This window comes from Callithrix jacchus, chromosome 4 (assembly GCF_049354715.1).
Source record: "Callithrix jacchus isolate 240 chromosome 4, calJac240_pri, whole genome shotgun sequence".
In the NCBI taxonomy this organism is placed as follows: Eukaryota; Metazoa; Chordata; class Mammalia; order Primates; family Cebidae; genus Callithrix; species Callithrix jacchus.
The window spans coordinates 38,463,890-38,477,102 of record NC_133505.1 but is presented as its reverse complement, the minus strand read 5'-3'; the positions used below and the strand labels follow the sequence as shown (position 1 = coordinate 38,477,102).

Below are 13,213 nucleotides of genomic sequence, written 5' to 3'. Positions count from 1 at the left end.
ACTGAGATCACACCATTGCACTTCAGCCTAGAAGACAGGGTGAGATTTCATCTCAAGAAAAAAAAAAGAAGAGGTTCTACCTGTATAAACACAGGACTGGAAAGGTACCTTAACCCAATATAACTGTGAAAGGGTCTTCACTGGATATAACATGAATTCCCACTTATTCATCAGTGAAAAACTTAACATGCCATCACTTACATGATTTTGTAGTATTTAATGTCATCATTCCCTTGTATGGATTACCCAAAAGCTTGAATCTTATGTTTCTTTAGCTGTACTCAAGCCCATATTGAGCGTGTGTCCAATAACATAAACTAATTGTGTGTTTGGTACTTACGTGGAGGTGGTGCTATATAAAGTGATCATTAGCATAATCTAAGAATCTGAAACCAAAAAATAGAGATCAAACTGATTCTCTTTCTTTCCCTCTGTTACATATCTTAGATTTTGTAAGTGAAGAAAGTGTGTCTCAGAGGAGTTAGAGAAGACCAGTTAATAGATGACAATGCTACGGCCTGGAACTTCTATTTGGATCCTGGGTCTCCTATCTCACTCAGCCTGGGTGAGTTTTCTGTGTCTCTACTGCCTCTCCAGTGCTAGTCTGCCAGCCCTCATCACAATTGTGAAGTAGGTAAGCTTTGTTTTGGGGAGTTTAATCTCCTTTTAGTGTGGTTCTCTTCTAAAGCATCCCTTTTGATATACCTAGCATCTTTCTGTTTTATCTTGAGAAAAATTCTCACTTATAATGTATTGTGACTTTAAATCAATCTACTACATTTCTTAAAGTATTTGTACTTTTAGGGAAGTTGTAGAAACAGACTCTGGAAATTACATCCTTTCCTTGGCCATGTGCTCTGCTTTGTGTAAAGGAAGCTCTGCACCTGTGTGAGATTTAGAAATGAAAAATAATAAGATAAAGAGTAAAAAGCAAGCCCAAATGAAGGCACGTTGACTCTGGAAATCACATCCTCTTTCGCTAGAATGAGAGTAATGTAAACAAGAGACTAGACTAGCAACTCAGAATGAATCATTTTGAAGTCTATGATTTTCTAGCCTGTAGTTAAAAATTGGTCAGAAATAGCTGAGGTGTAGCAAATGATTTTTTACAGCATTATGTAAAGTTGGGTTTTTTTTGAGATGAGATCTCTTTTTTTATTCTTTTTTGAGCTGGAGTCTTGCCCTGTCACCCATGCTAGAGTGTAGTGGCACAGTCTCAGCTCACTACATCCTCCCCCTCCCAGGTTCAAGTAATTCTCCTGCTTCAGCCTCCCAAATAGCTGGGATTACAGGTGCATGCCACCATGCCCAGCTAATTTTTGTATCTTAGTAGAGATGGGGTTTCACCACGTTAGCCAAGCTGGTCTCAAACTCCTGACCTCAAGGGATCCACCTGTTTTGACCTTCCAAAGTGCTGGGATTACAGGTGAGAGCCACCATGCCTGGCCAAGATGGGATTCCCTTATGTTGACCAGGTCGGGGGGCTCAAGGGATCCTCCTGCCTTAGCCTCATGAGAAGCCAGAATTATAGGTGTATGCTACCACAAATTATTTTCATTATTATAAGTTATGGAAGATGTTATTGTAAATGTAGTTGATGATAAAATGTACATGGGTGCACAAAATTTAATAGTCTCTTCCCTTGACTTTGTTTCACCTTAGACTGATTGGTCTTGCATTTTCTTTCTATTGCCATCAAGAACAGCAGCCTTCAATATGAAAACCCTATATGCCAACAAATAATCAACTCAAAAATTTTGTCAACTTCACCCCAAAGTTAGGAATTTAATTGTATTAAGAAGTCATCAGGTGGCTGGATGCAGTGGCTCATGCCTGTATTCCCAGCACTCTGGGTGGCTGAGGCAGGTGAATCACCTGAGATCAGGAGTTCAAGACCAGCCTGGCCAACATGGTAAAACCCCATCTCTACTAAAAATAGAAAAAAATTAGCTAGGCATGGTGGTGGGCACTATAATCCCAGCTACTCTGGAGGCTGAGGTAGGAGAATCACTTGAACCCGGGAGGTGGAGGTCACAGTGAGCCAAGATTGCACCATTACACTCCAGCCTGGGCAACAAGAGCCAAACTCCATCTCAAAAAAAAAAAAAAAGAAAAAAAAATCTGGAGACAATAGATGCTGGAGAGGATGTGGAGAAATAAGAACACGTTTACACTGTTGGTGGGAGTGTAAATTAGTTCAACCATTGTGGAAGACAGTGTAGCGATTCCTCAAGGATCTAAAAATAGAAATTCCATTTGACCCAGCAATCCCATTACTGGGTATATACCCAAAGGATTATAAATCATTCTATCATCAAGACACATGCACACGTATGTTCATTGTGGTTTTGTTTATGACTGGGAAGATTTGGAAACTAAACCAAATGCACATCAATGATAGACTGGGAAAAAAAAAAGTGGCACATATACACTATGAAATACTATGCAGCCATAAAAAACAATGAGTTCATTTCCTTTGTACAGGCATGGATGAACCTAGAAACCATAATTCTCAGCAAACTGGCAGAAGAACAGAAAACCAAACACCATGTTTTCATTCATAGGCGGGTGATGAACAATGAGAACACTTGGGCACAGGGAAGGAAACACAGAGCTAGGTGTGGGGGAGGGGGGATGGTGGCGGGGAGGATGGGGAGGGATAACACTGGGAGAAATGCCTGATGGGGGGATGTAGAAGTGTTGGGAGGTGGTGGAGGTGGGGAATGGAGACAGCAGACCACAATGGCATGTAGGTACCTATGCAATAATCCTGCAGGATGTAGGATATGCACATGTACTCCAGAGCCAAATACAATTAAAACAAACAAAAAAAAAAGGTATGCTCTTCTATCATCCTAGCACAAATGGAAACTCAGGCCCATACTGACTGATGGCCTGTTTAAACTCTTAACAGTTTGAAGGGAAGGGGTTCAAAAGCAACCCATACTTGCCCTTGCTGATCTGGAAGGTGTGTAACCACTGGGAATTGCCATGCCTCTAAATCTCCCTCATTTCCCACTTGTTGAATCCCAGCTTGGATAGAACTGGTTACCATAGATATAGGAGTATAAGCACCTGGACTGGTTACCATAGTTCTAGGAGCACACACGCCAACAGAAGCAGCGGTAGAAATATCAGGGAGGCTCTGACCATCTCTCTACAAGATACTGAGCAGGGCTGATGGGCACACCTTTTCCTTATTTGACTTTTTATCTTTTTGCTCCATGATTTCTTTACATACTTAATCACACTCCTTCTCTTCTCCTGAATTTTCTCCTGAATCCTTTTTCTCATCTTATGTCTGAAACAGCTCCAGGGCAAAACACACCAAAGTCCAAATGGACCACACCAAATAAACCCTGTGTTGGCTTGATCTTTGGCTGATGTTACCCCAATATGACCGAGTTCCCCCAGCTGCCACCCTTGGAGATTTTTTTCAAATGTTCTTGCGCCAATTCCGAGCTCCCCCAACTAACCCTGGGAGATTTTTTCAAACATTCTTGGTCTACTTCAAGGTTCTCCCTAATTCACCCTGGGAGTCTCCCTTGGGCTCCTCCTGAGCTCCCCAACTTACCCCAGGGATTTTTTCCAGTAGTATTTGGGCCACTTCTGGGTTCTCCCTAATTCACCTAGGAGTCTCCCCCCAGGCTCCCTCTGGCTCCCCCTAACTCACCTGGGGGATTCTTTTCAAACATTGCAGAGATACCTTCAGCTTAGCCTCTTTTTACATTGTTCAGGCAATCCTTCATCCTGGGTTTTAGTCTCCACATTTTGGCACCTCTTACCAAAACCCAGCTCAGTTGGGAGACCCCCACCCAGATGGCGCTGAAGGTATTTGAGAGGCAGATACCAAAACAGCACAACGGAGTGAATCTATCCTGGGGACCAACAGCCTGAGAGCCTGTGGGGCTGACAGCTCTCCAGACTGAAAACCCCTGAGCAGAGAGTCATCCATGTGTTTATTTGCTCTTTGACAAGTGATTCTTATTAATACACAGGTGATCTACATATACAAATATACTAGTAGGCAGCTGTTACCCGAATACCACGAATTAGAAACTAAAAGTATCTTCCACAAGAGAACCATGGGGGTGGGGTAAACTTAATGTTTCTCAACAGTGGTCATGCCTGCTTGCTGTTGGGAATCGGGTTGTTTTGCTCACTGAAACTGGTAAACTTACTGAGGCTTGCTCTCGGCTTTGATGACAGGGCAGCATGAAAGACAGCTTTCATTTTATCCGCCTACATTAGAGAAGACTTTCAACCTTTTTGCTGAGTTGTGGAGCTCTGGTTCAATCTTAGAGAAAGGCAGGATAGTGGAGTGGGGCTTGGAGCCAAGGTAACTCCAATTTCCAACAGGCTCCATCACCGATGAGCTGTGTAGCCTCAGGCACATCACTGAACCACTCTGAGCCTGTTGCTTCAACTGTAAAATAGAGATAATAACACAGCATCTTGCAGGAGTTGTGTGAAGATGAAAGCTTTAGGTACATAAAGATATAAAATATGGAAGAGTTTGGCACATAATAGACCCTCATAAATGTTCAGGAGTGCACAGAATAATTAATCATAAATATTGTTTATGAAATTAACAAACCAGAAGATAAATTATGCTCATGCTAACCCACCCACCTTATGGATGATTAGTTCGGATTCAGGATCAGATTTGAAATATCTTTTGAAACATATGTAGGGCAGAGAAATTAACATTCGAGTGCCTGGAGAATCTTAAATTTTCTCATTCCTGACTTCTGATATAAAATTTGCAATACAGCATAAGTTTTTGGTATGCTCCCTTTTCTTTCAGACTTATTTACTTTTAATGAACAAACCAACCCATGGTATCATCTACAGTAATGGCAATTACAGTGAGTAGGAGATAGAGCAATAAAAATGAACCATAAACTCTAGTTCATAAAGGGACGCCCAAATCCAGGAGCTGACACAGTGAAGCTTCTAAAGACGTCATCGGTGACTGATGTTGCTGCCGTGTGATTGAATGGTTGTTTAGTCTGAAGGAAGTGGGCATCAGTCAAAAAGGAAGGATGGCATAGTTATCTCACCCATTTGCTAAATCAAAATTGGAGAAATTATCTAGGGCAATCAGCTATTCTCTTGAGAACATAACTATTTCTTAATTACCTAACTAGAAAACTCATGAGCCTCTGGAGAATTCTTAGGAAATGTTACAGAGAGTTTATGTGAACTGCAGCCTCTGGTGGCAAATGCCCCAGAGCAAATCTCTCACTTGAAATGAGTTCTCAGGGTCTGATGCAGCCAATCATCCCCTTGTCGCTGTTCCCTCCTTCCCATCCCTTTCTGCTACCACCAGTCTACGTGACTTCCCAGCTGGCCCCCTGCCCCCAGCCTCTCCAGAGTTGCCTTCATGAAACACAGCTCTAATCACATCAATCTGACTCAGACACTTTTAGTGGCCCCCCCATGTCCCACATGATGAAGTCCAAACTTTTTCAAATGATACTTAAGGTCTTCCATGATCTGGCTTCAACTTACGTTGAAATCTCTTCTCCTAGGTCTCCTTTACCACAGCCCTTATTCTCATCCTCACTAGTAACCTCATGCATCCATTCAACAAACATTTTTAAAATGCCACAAATCTAGCATTGTGATGGAGGGTGAGCAAGACACAGTCTCTGCTCTGGGGAGCTCAGAGTCTGGCGATGGGCTCAGAGTCTGGACAAGCCAAAGAGTGTTTTCTCCAGTTACTAACCCAGAGTTAGTCCCCAGTCATTTACCTAAGAATGCCTCGTACTTTTTCTTTCAAACACAAATAACAAGTAAAGGATTATCTAGGTAATTATTTATTGCCTATCTCTCCTCCCCGCATTAGCCTATAAACTTTTAAGGGCAGAGAGGGCAGAATCATGTCTGATAAGTTCATCCTACATGTGCATTGACAGTTATATAGTAAATGACCTAAAATAAATATTTTTGAATGATATGTATTTGTGGCCATTTTTTCTTTTTGGAGCTTTACCATATTACTCTCAGATATTGTGCAAAACATTCCAGAATCTGGAATGTGTTCTCTAGTTCCATGGGGCTGTTTCTCACCTGGTCTGATGGCCAATAACACGCATAGGACTCCTTTATTCCTGCCTCAACAGAAGTGTCTGTGCACACACACACACACACACACACACACACACTTGCACACGGTCTCACACACTCCCATCCCTCTATTTATTTTTATATTTGCATCCAGAAGCCAATATGTTATCAAGGGGATGTTAACCTGGTTAGAAAATCCGACTCTGACAGAATCTTGAATATTTGCTCCATAAATTCATCAGTGCAAGGGCAGACTTCATACTTAGCAACATTCAGAATTGCCTTGGTTCCAAAATTTTAAAAAGGAATGCAAAATTAAAAAGAATCAAAATGCTTAAAATGCTAAATATAGAGAATAACTATGAATACCAAGCCCCTTGCTAATCTTATAGATTGCTCATCTCGACTTATGGCTTCAAATATTACTTATGTGTTGTCTTAGGGTGGGTGACCCAGAAGCAGAGCCTGATTTGTACGCACATGATTTCTTAAGGAAATACTCCCTGGACTAGTAAGGCTGAGGGAGATGTAAACAGAGGAGAGAAAGCCCAGCAAAGGTTTAATCTCAGGCAGGCTTTGCAAAGGGTGGTGGGTTTAACCCAATCCTGGGTGTACAGAAACCCTGGGGCTTAAGATATGCCCAGAGTTTTTTGGAACAAGAGAACTAGGCTTTCACACACCTTCTGCTCTGTACCCTGTGCCTGTGTGTCACTGGTCAAGGATTGTCCTAGAACACGAGTCTTCAAACCCTGGGCCACGAACCGGTACCTGTCTGTGGTACTGTTAGAAACTGAGCTGTAGAGCAGGAGGTGAGTGGTAGATGAGCAAGCAAGTGAAGCTTCATTTGTATTTACAGTCACTCCCTATCCCTCGCATTACTGCCTGAGCTCCACCTCCTGTCTTATAGCACAGGAATCACCAACTTCTGGACCAGGAACTGGTACTGGTCCTGACCTGTTAAGAGCTGAGCTGCACAGCAGAAGATAAACAGTGGGCCAGAGAGTGAAACTGAGCTTCACCTCCTGTCAGATCAGCAGTGGCATCAGATTCTCATAGAAGCAGGAACACTATTGTGAACTACATATGTGATGGATCTAGGTTACACGCTCCTTATGGTAATCTAGTGCCTAATGATCTGTCACTGTCTCCTATCACCCTCAGATGGGACCATCTAGTTGCAGGAAAACAATTTCAGGGCTCCCGCTGATTCTACATTATGGTGAGTTGTGTAATTATTTCATTGTAGATTTCAATGTAATAATAATAGAAATAAAAGGCACAATAAATGCAATGTGCTCAAATCATCCCAAAACCATCCCCTGCACTGCCCGGTCCATGGAAAAACTGTCTCCCACAAAACCGGCCCCTGGTGCCAAAAAGGTTGGGGACCACTGTCCTGGAGGGAAGTCAATTTCCAAGTATATCTTGTTTTCTGATTGTGGAGGGGAAAGCAGCTCTAAAAGCCTAAGGGAAGACTCCAAAAAGACACAGGTGCTGGGTGTTAGAAGCAAAAGCAGGAGTGGGGCTCTCAAAAGAAAACAAGGTACCGCAGGGAGTCTAGGTGGAGCAGCTGTGTCCACTACGTTGCTGAATGCTCTCACAGTTTCCTCCAGCTTGGACTTCTCACCTGACCTTCAGACGCATGCATCCAACTGCCTGCTTGACATCTCTACTTGAACATATGTGTCCGTTACCCATTGCCACAATAATGTTGTATAACATACAACCACAAAACCTTAGTGCATATAACAAACTATTATTTTTGCTTACAGTATGTGGACCAGCTGGGCAGTTCAGATAATTTGTGCTGGGCTTGGTGAAGCTCATTTATGCATCTATTGTCAGCTGTGGGTTTGCTGAATGGCTTGAGTAATCTTTTCTGGGCTTTCTCAAATGTATGGGGCCTCAGCTGGGAAAACTGAGCTGATTTCACTCTGCTGCACATGTCTCATCCTTCAGCAGGATAGCCTGGGAGAGAGGGAGGATGGGAAGGTAAGAGGGAGAGAGGGAGGGAGGGTAGGAGGGAGAGAGGGAGGGTGGGAGGAAGAAGAAGAGAGAGAAAACACGCAGGTGAGAGCGCCCTACTTTGCAACGTAGGCAGGCAGCATTTATAGACAGAGAACAGAAATGAGCTTCAGAAACAACTTGATTAGTTACAGCTCAGTAACCAATCAGCAGACACTATATTTGAAGCTGGTCTGATCAGTTGGCCACCTGTAACTGACTGAAGCTCAGTTGCTGTGACTGGTTGGGACTCAGCTATTTGTTACCAAAGTCTGCTCGTGAGTTTTGCTTTCATCTAATTTATGTCTAGGTTAGATTGCAGTTTGTTACTGCAATCTAACTTAGACACAAGAACGGAGGCAACCCCAGGTGGAATTTGGCTTCACTTAACAAGGCTTAGGCCCAGAACCAGCCACTGTTCCTATTACCACATTCTGTTACCAAAAGAAAGTCACTGGTCAATTCAAAGAGTGAGGAAATAGACTTCATCTTTGACGGAGGAGCTTAGAGTCCATTTCTGTAATCAACCTCCTAATGTCTAACTGGCATCTGCTTTATTGGTGGCAGTTGAGCAGAGTTTCATTGCTAAAGACTTACAGGTCACCAAATGACAGTGTTTACCAATCCACAGTTTTCTGCAGGAAGAGGATACGATATAGCAGCAGCTTGAAGTAGGGGCATGCATCACAACCGAGGGCTGTGTGGGAAGTAGAAAAGTTCCTTTTTAAAGTTTGGTTTCTTGTTAAAGAATAAATCATAAGTGTGCTAATAACTCTTCGTTAAGCCCTATCCTATGCAGCTATTAGACATGCCATGCTTACAGGCACATAGTACATTTTATGTCCTTGTACTTTAACTGTGCTGGACGTGCTCACAGGCATTTCCCAGCTCTCCACTGCTTTTACCTGTTTAGAAAAGTCTTAAGTTGTTAGCCAATGGGGTTTTAGTTTAGATTGTGAGGTCTGGCTCCAGCCAACGGAGATCAGACACAGCAGTGACAACCCCAAATATTTAAGAAATAAATTTGCATGTTTACCTTTGTTCTTTGTACTCTCATGCACGATGACTAGCGAGGGTACCCTTCCTGCAGTCCAGGAGGCAAAAATTGCCTTGCTGAAAGACACTTTGTCTCAGTGCCAGTTTTTCTTTGCAGCACTGAACATCTATTTCCAACAGGCTGTGTCACACAGCAAGGGGTCCAGAGGGGCCAGGTGCAAGCTCCAATTATCCTCCCTCTGGAAGGGCCACACTTGACATGCCCTCTCCCAGATCAGGAACCACTGATACGTAGATGGAACACCTTACAACTAGGGAGCCCCAAATGGAGTCTTGTCTTGGGTCTCAGGATTTTTTTTTTTTTTTTTTTTTTTGAGGAGTCTAGCTGTATCACCCAGGCTGGAGTGCAGTGGCATGATCTTGCCTCACCACAACCTCCACCTCCTGGGTTCGAGTCCCAGCCTCCTGAGTAGCTGGGACTACAGGTGCCCACGGCTATGTCCAGCTAATTTTTGTATTTTTAGTAGAGATGGGTTTCACCAAATTGGTCAGGCTGGTCTCAAACTCCTGACCGCAGGTGATCCACCGACCTCAGCCTCCCAAAGTGTTGGGATTACAGGTGTGAACCACCATGACCATCTGATCTTGGGTGCCTTTTATCCCATAGGCATCACTTGGGCACTTGCTCTTGTGCAACTGAGCCCAATGGCAGAGCCTTCTAGGGGGTGAGGGAGGAGACGGTCCTCACTGAAACCAGGTGCAAACCATCAATCTAACCTCACCATTACTAATCAACAATGCTGACAAGGTAGTATAAACCATCCAAAAACTCCACAGACCTATGGGTACAAAGTACCACTAGTAATCAATATGTTCTGTGTCTTCCCAGGGAACGATGCTATGCAGGTCTATTTCTCATTTCAGTAAAAGTTCAGGCCAATTCTAGACCTGCTGGAATCACTTCACAGAGCACAGCATCTCAAATGCAACGTGTTCAAAACTGAGATCTTGATGGTGCTTCCTCGATTCTTTCTCATCCTGCTAATGACAACTTCATTATATTTGCTCAGACCAAAGACCATGGCATCATGTGACAACTCTCTGTATTTCATGCCCCACCTCCAATCTATCAACAAATCCTGTTGGTGCTACCTTCAAAATATGTTCAGAATTTGGCTGAGTGCAGTGGCTCACACCTATAATGCCGGCACTTTGCGAGGCCAAGGTGGGTAGATCACTTGAGGTCAGGAGTTAAAGACCAGCCTGTGAAACATGGGGAAAACCAGTCTCTACTAAAAATATGAAAAAAAATTAGTTGGGTGTGGGGTCATGCACCTGTAGTCTCAGCTATTTGGAAAGCTGAGGTTTTCAATCACTTGAACTTGGGAGGTGGAGGTTGCAATGAGCTGAGATTGCACCACTGCACTCCAGCCTGGGAGAGTGAGACTTCATCTCAAATCTGTATATATATTCAAAGTTCTATCACTCTCACCTTCCTCACTCACACTACCATGATCCAAGGTGCCCTCATCTTTCACCTGCTGCTGTGGTTTAAATGTGTGTGTCCCTCTAAAATCCATATGTTGGAACTTAAACCCCAACCTGATGGTACTAGAAGGTGGGATCTCTGGGAGGTGATTCAGTCATGAGGATTCTACCCCCATGAATAGGATTAATGCCCTCATGAAAGGGCTGCAGGGAACTAGCTAGGTCCTTTTGTCTTCTGCCATGCGAGGACACAGAGAAGGCACCATCTATGAGAAACAGGCCCTCACCAGACTCAGAATATGCTGGTGCCTTGACCTTGGACTTCACAGCTTCTGGAACTTTGAGAGTCAGTTTTGATTGTTTAGAAATTGTCCAGTCCCAGGTATTTTGTAATAGCAGCTGGGCCTCGACTAAGACACCTCCTAACTGGCTACCGGCTGTGCCCTGCCCGCTTTCAGTCTCCTCTCAACATAGCAGTCAAGGCAAACCCATGAAAAGTGAGTCACTTCTCTGCTAAGACATCGCAAATGACTCTCATCCCACTCAGAAGAAAAGCAGAGGTCCTAACTCTGACCACGGGCTCAGTGTGACTTGGTTGCTCTTGACTTCTCTGATGCCATCACCTGCTACACTCTTTTCTCCACTCTAGTTGGACTACCTTCCTCGTTCCTCAACATGCAGGCACGCCTCCGCTTCTGGCCTTCCAGGTTCCCTCCACTGGAATGCTCTTTTCCCCTGTGATCTGTTTTGCCCCCTACTTCCTGCAGGTTTTCTGGTGGAGGCTTTCTAGATACTTACCTAAAACTTCAGTCTCCTTCCAACATTTACAGTCCTCTTCCAGTCTTCAGTTACTTTTGTTTCTTAGCCTTTATCACTGACCAGCACTATATACATTTACTTATATGTCCCTTTTACAGACGGTCTTCCTTCTAGAAGGCGAGTTCAAGGAGGGTAGGAAGGTTGCTTTGTTTACTACTGTATTCCCAGTTCCCAGAACTGAACCCGATACATGGAAATTACTCAGTACATATTTTTTGAATGAATGTTACTCATAATCATAGATCAGTAATATCATGGATCAATCAGACTGTAAATTGTTTTGGAGTATGAGCTATCATATATTTTAATATTCCACATTGTATGTGATATATATCTCTTCATTTTTGCAGGTTTTCAGTAAACATGTATTGAAAGAGCTAAACTGAAATATGCTAACCTTTAAATTAAAAGTGTACCAGTTTTAATATTTGGAGCTGTGAATGACTTTCAAAAATAATACAAATGTTTAAGATTTTATACAAAAGAGTCGCTATGCTTGATTATATCGAAGATATCACTGAATATATAACACCATTATTTTATGTTCTATGGAGACAAAAAATGCTGCCAATTAAATGATGATTAAATACTTGTTTATCATTTTAATTTTTATTTGGACCTCATTGAAATTGCTTCTTAAGGCTTATTTAGCAAAGACATTCCTCTATATCATGTGTGTGTGTGTGTGTGTGTGTGTGTGTATGTACACACACATATGAAAAGTCAAATGTAATTGAAACAAACTGTCTAAGCATTCCTGAGACAACTTCACATTCCGAATTCAACTCTTCACAACCATTTTTTGACCTTGACTCATTAATGTCCATGTTTCAAAATCAAGAATGTTCTTTAAAGAGCGCACTCTTGTCTCTGGAATTGTCCCCCAGGTCCCCGACATGATTTAGCACTTTTGGATGAACCAGAGCAGGCAATGACAGCTACAGCTACATCCTGACAGCTGCCTGGTCTCAGTGCCTGTCACAGGCACCCTGAGTTCAGCAATGTTAAAACTGGAAAAAAATTTGCACCTTAGAGTCAGTGACATCGGGAATACAGTGAGATACCCACTTCCAAAGGTCTTAATGGTCTTTTTAAAAAAATCAATTCTAACTTTTCCTCTTTCTACTATTGTAAAATAGGTGAATTTTATTAACCATAGCAATCATTTGCAGCACATACAAAGAAAGCCTTTCATTAAAATTTATCCTAATTATTTGCACAATAATAATCATAAGTCATTAAAATGAATTGCAGGGGTCAGAAAATTATTAAAGGTTGGTAATAGTTTTAATCCATCCAACTGAAAAAAAATAGTCCTTCAAACTCTGATTATAGTCAGTCTTTTATAGACATGTTTGGAGGACATTTACACACAGCCTCTAGCATACTTCAAGTCATATCTAGTCACTTGTAATACCAACTACAATGTAAATGCTATGTCAACAGTGGTTATGCTGTATTGTTTTAAAATTTGTGTTATTTTTTATTGTTGTATTGTGGTTTTTTTTTCAGAATATTTTCAATCTACTGTTGGTTGAGTCTCTGGATGTGAAACTCCAAAAGAGGGAGGACTGGTTATAACCTTAATCCAAGAGAAACATACGACGGTTATTAAGATTGCAATGTCTTTTTATTATCTCTGTAGTAACTGGTTACTAAAGTGACTAGTTATTAAATATATTTTTAAATATTAAACAGTTTTTATTGGGGTAAAGCTCACAGAACATAAACTTCATGATTTAAGAGTATATAGATCTGTTTCTACAAAAAATAAACAAATTAGCGGGTGTGGTGGCCCATGCTTGTCGTCCCAGCTTCTTGGGAGGCTGAGATG

At 42.3% G+C, this 13,213-nt stretch overlaps 1 protein-coding gene across 3 annotated transcripts in view; it reads left to right on the top strand.

Annotated features, from left to right (window-relative positions):
* LOC144582098 (serine/threonine-protein kinase MARK2-like) overlaps window positions 1–13,213 on the top strand; it is a 123,148-nt gene that overhangs the window by 83,935 nt on the left and 26,000 nt on the right. The window contains exons 10-12 of one of the 3 annotated variants that reach the window (XR_013533992.1): window positions 448–565; window positions 7,234–7,291; window positions 9,962–11,966. The gene's annotated coding sequence lies outside the window, so the exon portion shown is untranslated. Of the gene's footprint in view, window positions 1–447; window positions 566–7,233; window positions 7,292–9,961; window positions 11,967–13,213 lie in introns of those variants that run through there. The other 2 variants (XR_013533990.1, XR_013533991.1) reach the window with 2 other exon arrangements.